This window comes from Rosa rugosa, chromosome 5 (genome assembly GCF_958449725.1).
Source record: "Rosa rugosa chromosome 5, drRosRugo1.1, whole genome shotgun sequence".
Taxonomy (NCBI): Eukaryota; Viridiplantae; Streptophyta; class Magnoliopsida; order Rosales; family Rosaceae; genus Rosa; species Rosa rugosa.
In genome coordinates this window covers 55,808,269-55,828,458 of record NC_084824.1, presented here as the reverse complement: position 1 = coordinate 55,828,458, position 20,190 = coordinate 55,808,269, and the positions used below count along the sequence as shown (strand labels likewise).

The window sequence follows — 20,190 nt, the reverse complement described above, 5'->3', positions numbered from 1 at the left end:
GGGTTAGATAAGTAAATTTAATAATTGAAATTAAAATGTAGGGTGAACAAAGTAAATGATAGGGTGGCAATAGCCGCACCCATATAAATAACACTAGAAATTATTCACACCCTATGGCTGTGGAGAAGTGGGTGGTCACCCGTCTAGAAGTGGGTAGTTAGTTTATGAAAATAATAAATTTTCTTATTAATTATTTATTTAAGTTTTGACTTTTTTATGCCTAACAATTAGAAATATATATAAAGTTATTTAATATTTTAGGGGTATAAGAGTAAAAGACTTCAGTTATGGTGAGCAATCGCTCTTCTCTTAAATATAGTATAGATAATACTTGTTAAAGATATAACATAGCGCATGTGGCATCAGCATCACTATTCTACACTAGGTTTAGAGAATTGTGTATTTCTTTAAATATTTTTTGTTTAAACTTTTTTCTTTTTAAGATAACATAACATTTATACTTTTATAAACTACATACTATACTTATCTCTTCGCCCATTGATAATTTTTCTTTTTGTTTTTCATAATTTTACTTTTGCATGTATGTAATTGCTACATATTTAAGAGTTTATAACTCCAATTTAAATATAAGAAAATTTTCTTTGAAAACCAATTGAAAAGAAATTAATTTATTAATAATCTTACCTTATCTGAGAAAAATTTCTGGATCCGCGCCGCCACCACTGATCGAGGGCACTACTTTGTAACTAATGGTTAAGATTGAGTTTGACAAAATGGTTCACAATGATCCCCTTAATTAATCCTTAGATTATTAAAGACTGTGCACCCTCGTGTATGTCATATACAGCAACGTACTAGCAATATAATGGACCCTCTCAAATTCCTATATGTTATAATAAGTTAAGTTTGAAATTCCACAGCTATATATGATTATATATTTGTATGTATGTATAACCATTCGATTAGTTATTGTCACCCAGGCTACTACTTATATATAGACTGGGTTAAGCCTGCTGCTAATCACTAAATACATTGCAGTCTAGCTCTCTATGAAAATATGCAACTGTTCTTAATTATTAATTACCTTTTATAGTTTCAGATCGAGCTAGCTCTTCACATGTACTAGTAGGACTTGTCTCTTGATACAAACTTTAATTAAGGTATTTAATTGTACATATCTTCTTCTGCTTCTTCTTCTTCTTCCTCAAGCTCACCCATGCATGCTCTTCGATTCCATCTCTTCAAATAATACAAACTTTAAATTTATATATCAATATTTCAATTAACTTGTCGCATAATTATAGGAAGAATGTGGAAGCTGAAGATTGCGGAGGGAGGACCCTGGCTGAGGACACTAAACAACCACATGGGTCGACAACACTGGGAGTTTGATCCAGATGCCGGAACACCAGAAGAACGAGCCGAAGTGGAGAGAGTTCGTGAGGAGTTTACGAGAAACCGCTTTCGGATCAAACAAAGTGCTGATCTTTTGATGAGAATGCAGGTATCGGTCTTTTATATATTATGCCACATATAAATCTTGTATCGAGCTCATTAATTAATTAATATCTAATTAAATAATTAACTGCGCCCATGCGCATGCAGCTTACAAAGGAAAACCCTAGTGGACCAATTCCGGCTGCAATTAAAGTGAAGGGAATAGAGGATATAACAGAGAAGACAGTGACAGCAACAATAAGAAGGTCTCTCAGCTTCTATTCCTCCCTCCAGGCCCATGATGGCCATTGGCCTGCTGAATCTGCCGGTCCCTTGTTCTTCATTCAACCTTTGGTTATAGCGTTGTACGTTACTGGAGCATTGTGTGCCGTTCTAGGACCTGAACACCAGAAGGAAATTATTCGTTACATCTACAATCATCAGAATGAAGATGGAGGTTGGGGACAACCACATAGAAGGTCATAGCACGATGTTTGGGTCAGCGCTAAGCTACATTGCGTTGAGGCTGCTAGGAGAGGGTCCTGATGATGGGGAAGCCATGGCCGTGGCAAGATCCAGGAAATGGATTCTTGATCATGGTGGTGCGGTTGGAATTCCATCTTGGGGAAAGTTTTGGCTTACGGTACGTACGTACATATGGCCTTACATCTAATGCATCCTTGTTATAAACAATATTTGAGTTTTTACCCCATTTCTAGGGATTTTTTTCCCACTTATCCCATTAAGTTTTTGGGAAATTCGTCCAAACAGTGTCTGAACTTTTCCAGACTATTAATTTTCATACCTATACTTTGAAAAATGTCATAATGGTACCTGAAGTTTTGGCCCCGACCCAATTTCCGTACCTAGCAACAGTAAAGTCGTCAACGGCGTTAAATTTTGAGGGGTAAATCTGGAACTTCAGGTATTCTCAAGAGAAAATCTTCCAAACAGTGTCTGAACTTTTCCAGACTATTAATTTTCATACCTATACTTTGAAAAATATCAAAATGGTACCTGACGATTTAAGCCCGACCCAATATTCATACCCAGGAACAGTAAAACCGTTGACTCCGTTGAACAGTACCAGAAAAGTATGCCAATAACTACCGTTGGGTTCAAACATTGCCCCCCAGACCTCGAAGTCAAAGGTCTTCGTCTTACATCTATAGATGTATGATCCGATCGCAACTTCGAATATGGGAGTTGATTCCAAAGCAGTTGAGAGCCGCAGAACTCAGCTACCTACCTCAGTTTTCTATCAGGAGAAAAAATTGAACTCGGGTTCTTTACTCCTAACAGAAGCTCTGGTACTAGAAGATATGTTGGAATTCGCTAGTACAGATCGAATCCACAATGTGAGGCGTCAACCACCCAATTATTCCCTCTCAGTGATGGCTTCGCCGGCAACGCGATCTTCTCCAGCATCTTCTCTGCTTCGATTTCAATCAAAAATCCCAAAACCCACAATCCAAAAAATCAAATTCAATTATTTGCAGCTGAAATCAATTTCAATTTTTCTTTTTTTGATGGGTTTGGGAGAAGACAACAGAGAAGAAGGAAAGAAAAGTCGTGATTAGGTAGATGCATGTGGAAATTTTGGTAGCTATAACAGCAAAAATGGTTTGGTTTGCAAGTGTTTGCTCGGTTTTAAGCCTAGTTCACCAGATAATTGGAATCATGGAGATTATTTGGGTGGATGCACAAGGAAATTTCAATGCTTTAGGTTGGAATCCGACGAGTCTAATAACAAAGGAATCTGAAATTTTGGTAATTCCACTTTGGGTCAAGTCTGGGTCCGATCTCTGTCGGAAATGGAATGGCGAAGCGATTCCGATCTCTGTCAAAACGGGATGTCGTAGTTTGGGCAATCTGCTAGAAAGCCTTGACGCGGGACCCTAAGTCAGGTTCTGGGGTGTCGGAGGACGATTCCGAATTCAGGTCGTCGATGTAGATGAAGGTCGGGTTCCGATCAAGTATGGGTCTGAGCACGGCTGTTGGCGGTGGTCTGGCATCGTACGCGTATCTTCCTGAGTTCTTCTGGATACGGGTATATGAATATTTAGATCTAGGTATACCATGTTGATATTGGTATTTGAATCTCGTATTGGGCATGGTAGTTATTGGCATACTTTTCTGGTACTGTTCAACGGAGTCAACCGTTTTACTGTTCCTAGGTATGAATATTGGGTCAGGCTTAAATCGTCAGGTACCATTTTGATATTTTTCAAAGTATAGGTATGAAAATTAATAGTCTGGAAAAGTTCAGACACTGTTTAGAAGATTTTCCCTTGAGAATACCTGAAGTTCCAGATTTACCCCTCAAAATTTAACACCCTTGACGACTTTACTGTTGCTAGGTACAGAAATTAGGTCGGGGCCAAAACTTCAGGTACCATTATGACATTTTTCAAAGTATAGGTATGAAAATTAATAGTCTGGAAAAGTTCAGACACTGTTTGGACGAATTTCCCTAAGTTTTTTTAATTCTCTCTTACCCAAAACACTCTAAGGAGGTCTTCCCTAATACCCCATTAAGGTTTTTTTTTTTGTTTTTTTTTTTTAATACCATTTTACCCTCACCCCTTTGTTACTTAGAGAGAGAGAAAAAATGGAAGAGAGAGAAACCCTAGGAGACTTCGCCGGAGCCCGTCGCCAGTCGCCGGATTCCGACTACTTTCGCCGGATTCCGGCCAACTTTCGCCGGAGTCCTTTCACCGGTCGCCGCCGGCCGGAATTTTCTGAAAACCTCGCCGGAGGTCCCCAAAGAGGTCGCCAAAAAGGTTTATTGCACTAATAGACGTCTATTGCCCCCCCCCCCCCAATGGAGGCTCTATTGCCCCAGTAGTCTATTGTCTCCCAATAGACGTTTATTGCCCCCTAATAGACATTTCAGTTGCTGGAATGGGAACTAATCTCCGTAAAATTAGACAAATAAAACTTTGATTAAGAAAAAAAACGATGAGATTACATCAATTCAAAACATTTATTGCCCCCGAATAGAGGTCTATTGCCCCCCAATACACTTTTTTTTTTCTTTTTTCTTTCTTTCTACGTCTTCTGCCCTTAATAAAAAAGTTTATTACCCATACAAACCCACTAAAACCAAAAATGCATTGTTAAAAAAAAAAAATTCAAAGCCAAAAGTTTATGAGCCTCTTTTTGTTCATTACTTCTAGGTTGGCGCAGTGACCTTGCAAGCCCAAAGTTTATGAGCCTCCATTCCGATTGTTTACACTTGAGGCCTGCGTCTGCCCAAAGTTAACCCAAAAAAAAAAATTGGCCACCCACGTCTTCTTCTTCGCCGGTTGCAGACCGAGACCGGAAGCGAGTTCACCTCCCGCACTCCAGAAGACCACTCCCACCACCGGTTGCAGTCCAATTCCAATACTCTATCCAAAACCCTAACATAGCTCTCCAATTCACCACCGCCATCTCTCAACTCCTTTCTCGAATCATCCAGTAGCTCCGCCCGCTGTTCGAAACCATCACTCTTTGCTTTCTCCTTCTCTATGCTCTCCAAATGGAAACTCCCTTGCAGGTTCTCCAAAACCCTATCGATCAAGCTCTGAACTAGAAGCAAAAACTTGGCGCGCAACCGCAGACTGGACGTGGACGAGCAGGTGATCGGCGACGGCGGTGACTAGGAAGGAGTTCACGAACGAAGCCGAGACCTGCTGCCTGGCGCCGCCGCCAATGTTGAGACTGCCCTGTGGTTCCTAGTCGGCCGCGCCACTTTGAACTTTGATGCTTGACGTCGGAGTCCGGAATTGGATTTTGGAGGAGAGAGAGAGAGAGAGAGATCTGCAGAATGAGGAGAGAGGACAAAGATGTAGTTTGTTAATTAGGTGGAGGGTAGAAAGTCAATTTACTTTAAATTAGGTAAGTGAGAATAAAAATTTGTTGCTGGGGTAAGTGAGATAATTTTAGCTCATTTTAGTGCTTTTGGTCAATAACCCCACAATATTTCTATCCATGTTTGCAGACAACTAATTCATGTTAAATTCTAGTAGTGTATTCTCATAAAAAATAATAATAATAATAATAAATAAATAAATAAATTTGATAAGTTGACATATGTGCCTTTCCCCTTATTTAAATTAATTAGGTACTTGGCGTATATGAGTGGTCAGGGTGCAACCCTTTGCCCCCTGAGTTATGGCTTCTACCAAATATGTCTCCTATTCATCCAGGTTGGTCTATATTAATTTTGCAAACTGTTTCATAAGATTCCAAAGCATGTATTTGGTAGACGTAATAACAATACTAAATGATATATATATCCCAACAGGGAAGATGTTATGCTATTGTCGGTTGGTGTACATGCCTACGTCATACTTATATGTAGGGCTGGCTCAAATTACCATACCTACCGGAACCAACCGAAAACCGGCCGAACCGGTGGTGTCGGCGCCGACAAATCCGGTACCCGAAGAGTCGGTACGGTAGTACCGTACCGGAGCAACGTTTTTGGCTCGGTAGTGGTACAGCCAATTGCATAGGTTCGGTGTTACCGAACCAGCCGAGATAGAAATTTTTGGATTTAATTCCCAAAAATACTACCCCTCTTGCGTCTGCCAAGGATCGAACTCTTGCCAATCTCGCTACAAACTCGAGCCACTTACCACTAGGCCACAAGCTTGCTTGTTGTCAATTGCGCAAAAACTAAAAAATATACTTGAATCAGAAATCATGAAAATTAAAAACTCTTTCAAGTCTTCTACTTCGAGACGACTCTCTCTCTCTCTTCTTCGTTCTTTCTCAGTTTCTCTTCCTCTTTTGTTTTCGTACTTTCTGAGTTTCTGCTATCTCTCTCTCTCTCTCTCTCTCTTCATTTCTGACTTTTGTTCTTCCTAGATTCTTGTTCTTCTTCCTCCATTTTCTCATCATTTTTCTTATTTATCCTTCCACTTCTTCTTTCACCTCTAGATATGAATCAAAAATTGGATCTGCAACTGAATTCTAGATCTGGAATTAGGAGGGCTGCTGTTCTTCTCTCACTCTCAGCTTCTTTCACCTCAACTCTGTACTCTTCCTTCTTTCTGTTTCTTCTTCCTCCTCATACTGCAATCCTCATCTCCTTCACTTGAGTTACAAATCTGAGGCAGATTATACATAAGAGCCAGATTATCGCCGGATTTTATCTCTGCAGTCCTCCAAATTTCGACGATTGGACTTTTCAAATACCGGCCAAAACCGACCGTTGAAATCGGTAAACCGAACTTCCGGTAACCGAAAGCTCCGGCACGGTTACGGCAACACATTTGGTGAAACCGATGACTTTCGGTCGGTATTCGGCTGATGCCAAAAAATCCGGCAACCGTACCACGGCCAGCCCTACTTATATGGGAAGAGGTTTGTTGGCCAAATCACCGGATTGGTTCGATCACTTAGACAAGAACTCTACACTGAGCCTTACTCTGACATTAACTGGACTAAAGCCAGAAACACTGTTGCAAAGGTTAGCTATCTAGCTAGTTGAGAACTAACAGCATGATGCATACCTAAAGTTCAGAACTAATTATAGCAATATATACAAACATATGTATATTTCAGGAAGATTTGTATTATCCACACCCCCTGGTGCAAGATATGCTGTGGGGATTTCTTCACCATGTTGCTGAACCAATTCTGGCTCGTTGGCCCTTTTCTATCCTGAGAGAGAAGGCCTTAGAAGTAGCAATCGAGCACGTACAATACGAAGACGAGAATAGCAGATATCTTTGCATTGGAAGTGTTGAAAAGGTACCGTGTGCAAAAATTAAAGAACGAAAATCAAACTTCATATAACAGCTTAGTTAATTTTAATGTAAATGAATCCTAGCTACTTACTTGTGTTCATGCACGCGCAGGTGTTATGTTTGATTGCTTGTTGGGTTGAAGATCCAAATTCGGAAGCGTACAAGCTTCACCTGGCTAGAATACCAGATTACTTTTGGATCGCTGAAGATGGCTTGAAATTTCAGGTTACTCAGATCGATCATCTATATTGAAAATAGTAAATACATAGATATAATTAAAAGAGAGGCCGCCTTCATTATTAAATAAAAACCATAAAATTTCAGTCTTTAAAATCCCAAAGCTATATATTGTTCTTTTTGTTTAAAGAAAACTAAAATTGGGAGAGAATTGAGTCGTACATTCATTGATAATAGGGGCCTAGCCTCTTTATATAGAGGATTACAAGACATAGAATCAAAGTTGTACAAGGAAAGATAATCGTACAATTAATCGGATATCTATGAATATCTCCGAGAATATCTATAATTTAAAACCCTATTACAACTATGTCAAGTAACTTAGAGTTTGGTCCAGACACATATTCTGGATTTACTTGAACACTCCCCCTTGTGTCGCCCAAACGTGGTGCTCCTCTCGTTGCCTCATTAAAAACCTTGCCGAGTAACAAAAAACCCAGTGGGACAAAAATAACCTCGGTCGAAGGGGAAAAAGAGCACAACACACCCTTCACGTTTAGATACCATACATGTAGACATCTCCTCCTGATGTCTACATCTCCCCCTGATGACCACAGTCGTGGGAGTTCGGATAAATTCCGCAAATGATGCTATCAACATGTTTCTCGAAAGTGCAATTTAGGCAATGACTTAGTGAGTAAGTCTGCCACACTGTCCTCAGATTGAACCTAGTTCACTTTGATCTTGAGGAGAGTCTGTTATTGCTGATTATCCTTGGTGTTGTCGCTTTTGATGTAGCCTTGCTTCATTTGTTCAAAACAAGCAGCATTATCCTAAATGCTTGTAGGCTCATCTGTGGTAGACTTCAAACCACAATTGTTCGAACATGGGTAATTATGGATCCAATCCATATACATTCACGAACCACTTTGTGAAGAGTAATAATCTCTGCATTGTCCGAAGATATAGCGACTAGGGTCTGTTCTGTAGACCTCCAAAATATCACGGTCTTTACCCATGGTGAACACTTAACCAGTTTGGGAAGACCTTTTTGTGGGTTAGAGAGATACCCAACATCAGCAAAACCTTCCAAAACACATGTTGTTTTGGGATGGGGATAGAGGACGCAGGCCAATGTTGGCGGCATTCCTGGTGTGTGATGGGTCCGAATCCATCATCTCTCAGTAGAGATAGAACAAGCCCATATCAATTGTACATCTCAAGTACCGAAAGATATCTTTTACACCAATCCAATGGCATCGCGTTGGCGCAAAGCTATACCTTAGCTAACAAGTTCGCTACAAATTAGATGTCCGGTCTTGTGCATTTAGATAAGTACAATAATGCACCTATTGTACTTAAGCATGACACTTTTGTCTTTAGCACGTCTTCGTCATCATCCTTTGGACGAAGAGGATCCTTTTCAAGATCAAGATTACGGACGATCATGGGGGTGCTTGAAGGTTTGACATTTTCAAAATGCCTAAGCATCTATCAACACGATGCTCAAGTTCCAAACTGAGACATAATCATGTTCTCCCAAAATCCTTCATCTCAAAACCGGATTTCAAGTGTTCAGCGGTTTCCTTTAACTCTTTAAGAGCTTCCAATGAAGATCATGTCCAACATGAACCGTGATGAAATCCGAAACTTGTTATGAAAATGCGCAGGCATATCCCTTCCCAATCAAGTAGTCACTTTAGTGAGCGTTTCAACTTTATTGTAAACGCGCTCCGTAGTCTAGAGCCACTTGACTTGGGTAAATGAAATTCACCATGAATCTTCATGTACATTCCATATCTAAATCCCCATAGAGATACGTAATGACCACATTTGTAAGCTGCATGTTCAGTTATTCAGAACCTACCAAACTGACAGGGTAGTGGAGTGCAGTGACATCCATTACGAGAGAATATGTCTCATCGTAGTCAATTCCAGGGCGTTTTGTGAGAAGCCTTGCGCCATAAGGAGAGATTACCATATCTTTTTCTCAACACGCTTTCTAACGAAGACCCATTAGTTAATAGGTTTTATGTTAGGAGGTGTTGGCATCACTGGCTCAAAAACCTTCCTCTTCGTTAGAGAATCCAACTTAACCTGGATCGCATCTTTCCATTTAGGCCAAATTTCTTCACGTTGGCATTCATTCATCAACGGAGCGTAGTTCGATATCATAGGACTCAACAAACTCATGCACAACGAAATGCGCGATTACATTATCAATTATGATGGAGTTTCTATCCCACGTCCCATGTACACTAGTGTAATTTTCAAAGAGCTCTATATTCTCAGGAATAGGTTCTGACGTTGAGGCGACCCTCAACGATAACCATAATTCGGAAGATTCTCATGAGACGGATTTTGAGTCTTGATGATCAAACGATTGGAATGTGTCAAAGTATCATTCGAACCCACGGGCCTCCCACGCATCCTAGCTGGGGCCATGGCCTATAACGCCAGAGTGCCACTCTCTTTGGTGTTGGCGCTATGCCTACCTCCGTGTAGGGTGGCACTATGTCCTCTCGTAGGGACGTCCTTTCTTGCATGCATATTTGCAGCAGATGTATGATCTCGTCACTTTAACAGGGATCGAGATGAGACATAGTGGGGACAGACCACGACAATTCCTGTCGTTCCTGCTAAACATTCGTGTTCTTATCTCCCCCTAACGACTGGAAGATTGTCTCATCAAAGTGACAATCCGCAAGACATGCGGTAAAGAGATCACCTAGCAAAGGCCTTAAGTGGCGGACGATTGTTGGAATCTCAAATCCAACGTAGTTGCCTATTCGTGTGTAAGGACCCATCATAGTGCGTTGTGGCAGTGCAATTGGCACATAAATGACACACTCAAATATGCGTAAGTACGATACTGGTACCCAGTCACTAGCTGTAACGCAGAGGTAGATTGAGTGGAACTGTCGTAGACGAATTAACATAGCTGCATGCGATATTGCATCACCCCAAGCGGAAATAAGGAGATTTGAGCGCATTACCAATGTCTGGATTACCATCGTAGTCGTTTCTGCGAGACCTTTTAGGTGTGTACATGGGAATATGTTGTCCAACATCAGTCTCATTGCAATAACCATCGAAAGTCTTTGATGTAAACTCTCTAGGATTGTCAAGTCTAATTGACTGAATAGGATGATCCGAGGAGTGAGCCCGTTGTCACATGATATGTGCTAGGAGTGTAGCATAAGCAGCCTTACAAGTGGACAATGGCACAACACGTGACCAACATGTTTGCTTGTCATCCAACATCATGAGATATTTAAATGTCCGTAAGTTGGTTGAACTAGTCCACAGAATCCTCACGGACTCTATGTAAGAACATAATAAGTATTTTCATATCCTTTGCATAGGATGGTCTTAGTCCTAACTTCCCTAAGGAACAAGCTTTGTAAAACGAGCGAGAGGCTTTAGAAGCAATCAATGATGATTTTGGTTGGGCCTGAGCATCTGAAACGCTATTTGAAGCAAAGTTGGTGATTGCAGCATCACCTAGGGCGCCATCACCTCAGGCCCTATCCATGTCGTCATGGATAGGGATTGTGCCAGCCCTGGGCTGGTAGTGGACAGCGGCGGCGCTAGAGGCAGCGACGACGGTCACACGTAGTCCAGGAATCAACCTTTGATTCATGCTTCGTTTCGCTCGAGTGAAAGGATGTCTATGTGAAGTCTTTAGTACATGGATCATCATATCATGACTGGGATGACCTATCCTGTCATGACAAAGCCAATATGTGTCTAAATCCAAGAGATCTTCTCTCATAACTTTATTGGATTTAATAGCTCGAATAGTGACATAGAGTCCACTAAAGAGACACATAAACTTCTCTAAGATGCGCATTTGTTCGCAATCGTTAGAGGTATTGCAAAGGAACTTATTTCCGTTCTCTACATGCTTTTTCTCATGGAATCCGTTGGCTATTCATAGGTGTGATTTGCCCTAGGAGCGTAGAGAGTTTCTGTGACAGTAATCAAGGTGCCGTTTGGCAAGGGGAACTTGGGCTATTCCATGTCCTTGAATTAATATTGATGGCACAACCATCGTAGTCATAAAGTAATATGTTCAGAATAAAAATGGAGTTATAATGAAAAGAACTCGAAATTTTATTCATAAGCCAACGGAGTACATCATTGTCTCTTAACCATTAGGAGAATCTAATCCAAATGCTTGCTAATGCAAAACAAAGGTAGTTGTTTGACTTCTTTCGGTAACTCCAAAATAAATATGACCAGGTGAGTACAGAGATGTCGGTGGAGCAAAACTCGCTTAAGTACCACTTATCTCAAAACCCTCCTAGACATCATACTCATTTTGGATGAGTCTATGTGAAGAAAAACTAAACCAATGACATTTACTACAAAATATATGGAAATTGCCTATTACATCTCTTGGAAAAATAGACTTAAACAGAATTGGCGATCTATTGATCCCAGCCAGATTTGTAGTCTTCAACCCTTCACTCTAGATCATCTTCTTGATCTTCTTGTTCCACACAGTGAGCTTCTCTTGCTTCATAATATGCTTTGTAGGCGGTGACAATTTCTTCGCGAGCTCTACAAATGTGTGCCCAATGACCGGATACTCCACATCGAGAATATACATCTCTTTGCTCAGACTCCATTGATTGAGGCGCTTTGAAAGCGTCATTTAGATGGCTCTTAGTGTTGGTGGCGCCACCAACATGGCCACAGGCATTGCCTCCCTCTCTCTTTCCACGTTGACCTCTTCGGTTCCGTGTTCGCCTATTTTGGCGGTTACCTTCCCAAGTAGAGCGATTATATGGACCAGAACGTCCAGAAGTATCCCAAAGACTAGGGTTTCGCTCTTGGCGCCCTCTCTTAGGGGCGCGACTATAATTGGATTTTGGAATATGCTCTGTTTCCACGGATCTCAAATTATAGTTCTTCAGAAGGATGTTGTCATGCTTTTCAGGGACATTCATAGCTCCAATGAGTCATGATCGAAACCTTGTGATCCGTCCTGCAGTAACATTGATTCGATAGTTCTTAGCAACCATCAATGCAGAGACGGGGAAGGTAGAGAGAGTCTTCTCAATCAACATCGCATATGTGATCTCTTTACCACAGAAATCCATTAAGGATTTAATGCGAAGTGCTTCCGAGTTGTAGTAAAGAACTATTTGCTTCCAAAGCTTGAGCTTGGTCAACAGTTAGCACGTCCTGGCTAGGCTCGAGAATCATATCCAGGATTCCATCGGTCTTGAGATGCTGGCGGACATCACGAACCCACCTGTGATATCCAGAGCCAGTTGTTCCCAATGGAGCAAAGTTCAATTTGTTCAGGTTACTCATCCTGAAAGAGAACAAGAAAATGGGTTAGTTTCGGAGCAAAAAAAGCTACCACGAAACATATAAAATTTCTGAGCGTAATCGCTCCCAATAAATTAGGAATTTCTGAGCGTAATCGCTTCCAAGAAATTCAATTCCAAAAGGTATTGGATTAGATTGAAACAATGACGTAAGTGGTCGATCATAAATTCTCTACAAACTCTAAGTTTGGAGTGAGCACAAACCCCCACAGTTCTGCTTAATTAGGTCTCCCCTATGATGAAGAAAGGGGGGTAGAAGAAGGGAGTTTGCAAGTCCCCGAGAAAAGGAACAAAAACTCTAAAAACGGGAACTTTAAAACATACCTCTAATTAGGGTTTCTGGTGTGGCATGGTGTGACGTGCTGTGGCAAGGTGTGGAGCGCTGTGGCAGGACTGTGGCTCGCTATGGCGCACACCCGATGGCTTAACAACCCATTGAATAACCTGATTCAGAGAGATAACCAGACACTCGCCCGGGGAGTACCAAATGCAGAAGCAGTTCCAGTCCCAGCTGCTGAGGTGGCGTAGTGACAGGTGGGAGCATGGTTGTGGCTCGCAGTGGCAAGGTGTGGCAGCACTGTGGCAAGCTGTGGCGCGCTGTGGCAGAGCTGTGGCTCTCTGTGGCAAGGTGTTCTAGGGTTTTAGGATTTTTGGTTTTTGGGATTTCAGGGTTAGAGCTTCGTGCTGATAACGTGTTTAAGGAAAACTGAAATTGGGATAGAATTGAGTCGTACTTTCATTGATAATAAGGGTCTCTTTATATAGAGGATTACAAGACATAGAATCAGAGTTGTAGAATGAAAGATAATCGTACAATTAATCGGATATCTATGAATATCTCTAATTTAAAACCCTATTACAACTAGGTCAAGTAACTTAAAGTTTGGGCCAGACACATATTCTGGATTTACTTGAACAATTTTTTTTTTTTAATCGAACGATCCATCACTTAACCAATGTATATCATATTCACTATTATGTACATGCTGCACGTACTTCAGAGTTTTGGTAGTCAAATGTGGGACGCAGCCTTTGCAATCCAAGCAATACTCTCTTGTGACCTAAATGAAGAGTATGGGACAACACTTCGAAAAGCGCACGACTTTGTGAAGGCTTCACAGGTTATATCTACATCGATATCCCTTGAATCTTGATCAGATACATATATATGCACATTCATGTAGATATAATATATATATATATATATATATATATATATATATATATATATAGAGAGAGAGAGAGAGAGAGAGAGAGAGAGAGAGAGAGAGAGAGAGAGAGAGAGAGAGAGAGAGAGAGAGAGAGAGAGAGAGAGAGGAATTTGTTCAGGAAGGGAGGTCCATTCCTTAGCTAAGGAACGAATTTCCATATTTTGACTATTTTTCGATTATATATTCACATCTTAACCATTCCGTTTTTAGGTTCTAATATATAGATCACTTCTGCAAATTTTCAGCCAATTTGATGATCGTTAAGGTATCGAACTCGATTAAATCAATGAACGAACCGAATCTGTCCAACCTGAACCGTTGGTGTTTATAATGGTAAATTGCAGTTTTGAATCCCTTAACGATCATAAATTTGGCTGAAATTTTGCAGAATTGATCTATACATTATGACCTAAAAACTGAACAGTTAAGATGTGAATATGTGATCGAAAAGAGGTCAAAATATGGAAATCCGTTCCTTAGCTAAGGAACGGACCTCCGTTCCTGAGAAGCCGTGTGTATATATACACACACACACAGTATTTGATACTGATAAATTTGTTATTTTGAACTGAACCCAATCAAAACAAAGGTTCGAGAAAATCCTGGTGACAACTTCGCAGCTATGTACCGACACATATCTAAAGGCGCATGGACATTCTCAGTACAGGACCATGGTTGGCAAGTCTCCGACTGCACTTCAGAAGGACTAAAGGTTTCTAGTTAGCTGGTGCTCCAACGACCCAAAATAAGTTGGGTCATCAAGATCGATATCGAGATTCTTTAATTATTTTTTAGTTTTTCTGTATTAATCAATTTCAAGTTGCACTCTTGCTCTCGCAAATGCCAGAGAAACTAGTTGGGGAAGGAATGGAAAAAGAATGTTTTTATGATGTTGTGAATGTTATTCTTTCTTTACAAGTAAGAACCAATTATCTGAGCATTAGAGCAAGTGCACCCGTAGTCAAGAAAAGGCAAAGTCGAGAAGTCAAGAATTCGACCAGTCAAGTTACTATTCACTGCCACTGGACATAGATTTGCACCCGTTTTTTTTCTTGCCCGGTCAACACTGTTCACTTTTTTCACTGTTCATTGATTTTTTCACTGTTCATTTTTTAACTGTTACCTATATAATCATACATATTAATTATATACCATCAGATCTTCACATCAATTGCAACCAACGGCCAAGATTAATTGACCGTTGGTTTTAAAATTCCAAAAGCCCAACAGATGACTGCCACGTCCCTGCAGCTGTCCCTCCCGCGCTAGGCGACAAAAAAATGGCTCCTTCACGCGCGTCTGCACCATTCAGCCTCTCCCCTCCTTCGGCTGACGTCACCCATGTTCACACTTGGACCAAGCTGGCAGCTTCTTCGACTGGGCAAGAATTATGTCAACCCATTGCCCTTTTTCTTGCCCTGGGTCAAGAAAAGCTAAATCATGACTGGTCAAGGACAAACTGGTGGAAGCCACAATTTCAACTTTGATGACTGCCACCTCACCAAAGCCATGCTTTGCCCGGTCAATACACAACCGGTGCACTTGCTCTTAGGTAGGTACTTGCTAGCTATAGTAATATATATATATATATATATATATATATATATATATATATATATATATATATATATATATGTGTGTGTGTGTGTGTGTGTGTGTGTGTGTTTTTTTTTTTTTTTTTTTAAAGTACACGCATTCTTCCTCAATTTCATTAACTAATTTACCTTTTTAACAATATTAATTAATTTCAGAGCATCAGTGGCGGTTTCCCTGCTTGGGAGCCTCAAAGAGCATTTCGATGGTTGGAGGTAATCCGTCACTACTAACAAAAAGGCTATTACATACTGATTTTAATCCGTATGTATTAGTCTTATTACCCACTGAAATCTGTGTGTGATGCTCATTGGCCACGCTACACTCACAGATTAGATTTCTGTCCCATTTGAGGGGGGTGGCCATTGGCCTTTGCACACATATAAAAAAGTCTGTGCGAGAGTTTTCTATGGGACCCACTCAGATTTCATTTTCTATATATCCATCAAATCAGTGTGAAATGAAGGGAGTGCAATCCGTGTGAATCAATACAATCTGATGGATTTATTAAATTTTGGAAATAATAGTATTCCTTCAAAAATAATAAAATAGTATTCACTTCTAATTATAAATCTTTATATAGCATTAATTCTCAATTTTTATTAAAAAAATGATACAAGAACTCCATGAAAACTAATTCCTCTCCTCAGTAAAAGCAGATCTGGGCTTAAATCATTGCCAACAAATCGCAGCAAGACTTACCTCAGACCAAATCCTCCACCCTAAAGAATCCGACTAGATTTCTAGATCTATAACCTTATCGGAGTACTAAGGACTTGTTGACAACAACAAGGAAACGAAAAACAAAGCACAAAAAACATAAACAGAAACAAAAGAGAGATGCAGCCGCTATTCGACTTCAAAACGCCGCCAACCCGAAACGATCCATCCCAGTCGTCCAACAGATCGGACCAAGTCCAGCCTAACACAGGTGGGATCTGAAACAAAATATTGATCGATGGTATCAGAAATCAGAGAGGAGAATCAACCCGAAACATCTGCACCCTCCGACGATATCATTAACCACCTCGATCGGAGCACCAACGCAATATCCTTTCTGATCCAGCAACACGATCTGCCTTCAATGTTTGGGCTCTGCTTCTTCCTGATCTATCCGGGCAGGGGTGGAAGAGAGCTGCATCATCATATTTTTCTCTATGCGCGTGAGGCTGGGAAGAAGATGAGACTGAGACTGGGAAGGGGAAGATAGGCTATGGGAAAGGAGAGATACATGCACTCCACTTGGATATGTGTAGACTGTTTGAAGATAGAACTCATAACATAACATATACTGGGAAATGGGACGAGAGAGAGAGAGAGAAATGCAGATTTATTACATACAGAAAACAGTGGCAGTTAGAGTTTTCATCGATATTTGTGTACTTGCATTGTTAATTCAAATTCGTTTAAATTCACACTGACTTCGGTGAGAATTGTTTACTCACACTGATGTCTGTGAGTAATTTTTACTTACTCTTATTATTATGAGTAATTGTTATTCTGTTTTGAAATTCAAAACCTATTAACTTTTTTTTAATTTTAGGGAAAGAATTAAAAAATTATAATTGTCTATGAGTATAAAATTGTTTAATAAATGTTATTTTGTTATTAGACACAGATAACAGTGAGTAAAACATTTGTTACAGATATCTGTAAGTATAAAGTTGTTTAATAAATGTTATTTCGTTATTAGACACAGATGACAGTGAGTAAAATATTTGTTACAGATATCTATACGTATAAATGTATTTAATAAATCATATTTTTGTTATTAGACACAGATATTTGTGTGTATAACCTTTGTTACAGATATCTATGAATATACAATAGTTTAATAAATCTTTTTTTGTTATTAGACACAGATATCTGTGTGTAAAACCTTTGCTACAGATGTCTATCTATATAAAAGTAATTAATAAATTATATTTTTGTTATTACACATATATATCCGTGTGTAGAACTTTTCCCACAGATGTCAGTATCTGTTTAATATTTGGGACACATGGATATCTGTGAGAAATTTTATGTCACACAGATTTCAGTGGGTAATATTGGCAACATGTGCGTTGTAGGGTCCAGTTGATCATCTCACACTGATGTCTGTAGCTAAAGATCAAATCCCACAGATTTTTTATCAGTGTGAAAGTCAGTAGGTTTAAAATCTGTGTGTATTGCTACTTTTGCTAGTAGTGCGTAATGCTTATTGTACTTTAATATCGATCTAATTAGTCAATTTTTAGATATATGAACACATAATATTTGATACATTCGTAAAAACTTTTTTTCTTTTACAGAAATTCAACCCCACAGAGTTCTTTGAAGATACTCTTATTGAACGAGAGTAAGTATGATCGATCACTAATTTCTTTGAAAGCTTCAATATATATCCGAGTGTTTCTTAATTAATTTCTAAGGCTCATTGTATATGGAAACATGTAATTAATTATCTTAGGTACGTAGAATGCACTGCATCAGCAGTTCAAGGTCTAGCACTCTTTAGAAGATTGTATCCCAACCATCGAAGAAAGGAAATAGACAGTTGCATATCAAGAGCAATTCGTTACATTGAAGAAACACAAAACCCTGATGGTTCATGGTAATTTAGTTTTAGGTTTTTCTTTTTTTCTATTTCCGAAACTACGTTACAGCCCATGTCAAAAAATATATAAGTATATAATCGTATGGCATCCATATTTATCTTGTTACTTTTTTTTTTTTAATCTATATATAACTAATGACCAATATTTACTTAGTTCTGTTTCGTGTGCAACAATTTTAACCCCAGACGTATGTACCGGGTTTTTTTTTTCTTTTTGAACCTATAGATATAGTAGGTAAGCACACATTCGACTAAACTTAAGTTGCATGATTAATAACCACCACAGGTGGTCGAGTTGGTAAGAGCCTCCAGGTGTGGAACCCCCACACCCGGGTTCGAATCCCGCCGACGCTTATTGGAGTTAAATCCCAATATATTCTTGGTGGCCAGGGGGGAGGAAGCGTTCTGACAAGATCCCCCGAGCACGGATTAGTCTCTGGGCCTAGGAAGCCTTTGAGGACACCGTGTGATTGACAAATCAAAAAAAAAAAAAAAAAAAAATTGCATTATTAACAGGTACGGATGCTGGGGTATTTGCTACACATATGGTACCTGGTTTGGTGTAGGAGCACTAGCAGCCTGTGGAAAGAAGTACCAGAATAGTCCCATATTGCGCAAAGCCTGTGCATTTTTGCTATCAAAGCAGCTACCCAATGGTGGATGGGGAGAGAGCTACCTTTCCAGTCAAAATAAGGTGATTAACTAATTAAGCCAAAAGATAGCCCAGTACTACTTAAGCATGCACAAGAACTAGCTCAAAATTATATATGTCGATGCATGTTTTCAGGTTTATACAAATCTAGAAGGCAACCGCGCTAATCTGGTACACACTGCATGGGCTTTATTGTCCCTCATCGATGCCGGGCAGGTCAATAATTATTATTATACCACACCATACATCTTAACCAACATAAATTTAGACCCAAATTAAATCTTAAATTTGGTGATCAAATTCAGGGTGATGTAGATCCAACCCCCATTCATCGTGGAATAAGGGTTTTGATCAATTCACAAATGGAGGATGGTGACTTCCCACAACAGGTACTTTAATCATACATATACGTACTCTCTCTTTTTCATGTCTCTAATCCATTATCTTGTTTCTTGTATGTATTCATGTGTTTACACTTTACATGCATACCTAATGAGCTCATTCTCGTATTACTACAGGAAATTACTGGAGTATTCATGAGAAATTGTACACTAAACTACTCCTCATATCGAAATATCGATCTTCCCGACATGGGCTCTCGGGGAGTACCGCCGACGCATTCTGATGCTTACATCTTGAAATCCTGACATGCATGTTATAGGATCGTGATACTAAATTAAGCTGTTCATATGATTAATATGTATTTATAGCAGTGCTCTCACCAAATAATCTGAAAAAGAATGTCGACACGTCCACACTAGTACTATACATTATATTACGTTTGAAAATAAGCATGACCACTCTTATGATATATATATTTGCTTCTTTTGAAGCAAATATATCACTAAGTCGATCAAGAAACTCTTCCCAAGTGTGTTTGCATCTGTGTTTGTACGCTAGCTCTTCCATGTTTTTATGGATACCTAAACCTAAATGCATATGAATGCAACTCCAATATTCATGGAATGTTTGTAGTTTGTAATTAAGGATATTTTATTATTATATTTATATTGGATCCATTATTATTATATTCTTATACAAGTAACTCAATGGTACGTTTGTAAGTGATAATTCGGTTCTAAACTAGCTCCTATAACTCTCATTGGAGTTTTTATAGTTATTTTACCATCTGTTTCACTTAAGATCGAGGAAGTTAAATCAAATGGTTCACAGTCAAAAGTGAAGTGTACTTTCTGCTAAGGCCTATATTTTTCTCAAGTCGTCAGCAGCGTTGTCACTCTTCTCCTTAATTGATAGGTGTATTCATTCGGCAAACAACCATGAGAATTATCTGTCGTCTCGGTGGTATTGGTAATAAACATAAACACATGCAACATCCATATATATCAAACATTAATCATTTAGTTCAAGAAATGAACTAGGGTTGAGGAAATAGCAACCTTGATTGTGCGTGGAATGCCATTGGAAATGAGGAAGGTGGCATGGATCTTCGCGACCTTCACCTAAAGATGGTTTT

At 39.5% G+C, this 20,190-nt stretch overlaps 1 pseudogene; it reads left to right on the top strand.

Moving 5' to 3' along the window:
- Positions 1-1,215: 1,215 nt before the first annotated feature.
- Positions 1,216-19,605, top strand: LOC133712766 (lupeol synthase-like; annotated as a pseudogene).
- The last annotated feature ends 585 nt before the right edge of the window (positions 19,606-20,190 follow it).